This window comes from Chrysochloris asiatica, unplaced genomic scaffold, assembly GCF_000296735.1.
Source record: "Chrysochloris asiatica unplaced genomic scaffold, ChrAsi1.0 scaffold00045, whole genome shotgun sequence".
In the NCBI taxonomy this organism is placed as follows: domain Eukaryota; kingdom Metazoa; phylum Chordata; class Mammalia; order Afrosoricida; family Chrysochloridae; genus Chrysochloris; species Chrysochloris asiatica.
In genome coordinates this window covers 12,318,110-12,320,298 of record NW_006408563.1, presented here as the reverse complement: position 1 = coordinate 12,320,298, position 2,189 = coordinate 12,318,110, and the positions used below count along the sequence as shown (strand labels likewise).

General features: G+C 39.8%; 1 pseudogene; it reads right to left on the bottom strand.

Annotated features, from left to right (window-relative positions):
- Positions 1-1,921, bottom strand: part of LOC102841327 — a 30,769-nt pseudogene extending 28,848 nt beyond the window's left edge.
- Between the last annotated feature and the right edge of the window lie 268 nt (positions 1,922-2,189).

The window sequence follows — 2,189 nt, the reverse complement described above, 5'->3', positions numbered from 1 at the left end:
ATATCCTTTTCCAGCAATTGGTCCCTCCTGACAATATGTCTGAAGTATGAGAGATGAAGTTTGGCCATCCTGGCCTCCAAGGAGCTCTCTGACTGCACATGTATATACTCCTGTACATATACATATATGGAATATATGTGTATGGATAGATAGATAGATAGATAGATAGATAGATAGATAGATAGAGACAGAGACAGAGACAGAGACAGAGAGACAGAGAATCTGGACCCCTGGTGTGGTGCTGTGGATAAGCACTGGGCTGCAATCTACAAGATAGGCAGTTCAAACCCACCAGCTGCTCCTAGGAAATCCTCTACAGGGTAGCTATGAATTGGAACAGAATTGATGGCATATTAACAATATAAGGAGTTCTGGTAATGTAGTGGATTACAAGCTGGACGGCTAAAAACAAGATCAGTATTTCTAGTCTATCAGTCACTCTGCAGTAGAAAGACAAGGATTTCTGCTCCCATAAAGATTTGTATGTATATAATTTATGTGTCATTGAATAGATTCCAACCTATAGCGATCCTGTATAGGGTTTTTGAGGAGTGGCTAGCAGGTTTAAACCACCAACCTTGTAGTTCAGAGCCCAGTGCTTATCCTACAGCAGAATACCAAGAGTTTTTTTGCAATAATAAAACACATTAAATACTATTTTTAAAAATTTTTAAATGACCAGCACACTACCACCACCACCATCACCATCCAGGTGCTTGGCGTATAGTCGGTATTTCACACCTTTCCATTTGCTTCTCAATTGCGAAACGGTGATGGTCTTTATAGTCAAACTATGGAGTTGTGGAGTCCTGGTGTGGCACGGTAGGATAAAGCACTGGACTACAAGGTCAGTTTGAACTGCAAGGTCGGTGGTTCAAACCCACCAGCTGGTCCTCAGAATCCTATACAGGGTCACTAAGAGTCGGAACCAACTCCAGGGCACATAACAACAGCAACAAATGAAGTTGTAGGGGGAAAAAAACAAAACTGAGAAACTAAGTTTCTGTAAGTATAACTTTCTGTTAGTAAAGGGTTTTACTTTGCTTCTTCTTTAAAAGAATAGCATTGTAAAATTAATAAGTGACAAACTTTCTGATCATATACCACTGCTGTCAAAGCCTTCCTGTAACTCAAGCCAAATTTCCATTAGTCTAAATGGGAAACATCTTCTGAAAAGACTCAAATTTTGGCATAAGAATCTGTTTCTTTTTCTTTTTTTTCTGGGTAAATTACTTTGTGAGAAAATTATTAATTGGCTCCATGTCTCCAGTTCTGAAAGAAAGATTTGATAGAGGTTGCAATGAAGTCTACAATGTTAATGCTTGTTTAGACAATTAATATAACATATATGCGTATTATCCAATAGTCCATTCGTGTTCCTTCAGAGCCGCCCTGTTGCTTTTGAATCAACCGCAGACTGCACCAGAAGTTTGTGTTGCTTGCGTTGTAGAACATGGAGTTTTTGAATTGTTGCAGAGTGTCATTGAGATTTCTACCCAGGCTGTTTTGAAAGTGAATATCTTGCTCAGATGAGAGCAACTGTTGCTGTATTCTTTTTGTATAAAAAATAGGTCTCACACCTCTCTGACATCCCAGATACATGGCCAAATTTTACATAAGATGACATTACCCAAGTAAAGCAGAGGGACAAAATGTTTGATAAAGTAGAGGGTCAGCAAGAATGAAGGTCACCTTCAATGAAATGGACTGACACAATAACCAAACACTGGACTCAAGCATATCAGTGACCATGAAGACAGGCAGGATGACACAAGATTTCATTGGGTTGTAACTAAGGCCACGCTGAGTCAGAGACACTTGGACAGCAAGTAACAACAAAACAGCAGTATTGAAAGTGGGTTCAGGCGGTGGCTCTCCATGGTATAATGTTTATACATTATAACTCACCTGTCTCCCTCATTTTACACCATGAAATATCCTCTAGTCCAATACCAGAATTCAGCTAACCTCATTACTTTGCCAAACCAAACCAATCAGTTGCCCTGGAATCGCTATCAGTTCATGTTGATGCCATCTGTACCGGAGAAGAACTATGCTCCATGGAGTTCTCAATGACTGACTTTTCAGAAGATGCTTTTCTTTTGAAGTGCCTCTGGATGGGCCTTTTGGTTAGCAAGCTAGTGTGTTAACGATTTGCACTAGCCAGAGTCTCCTTCATTCCTTTACTA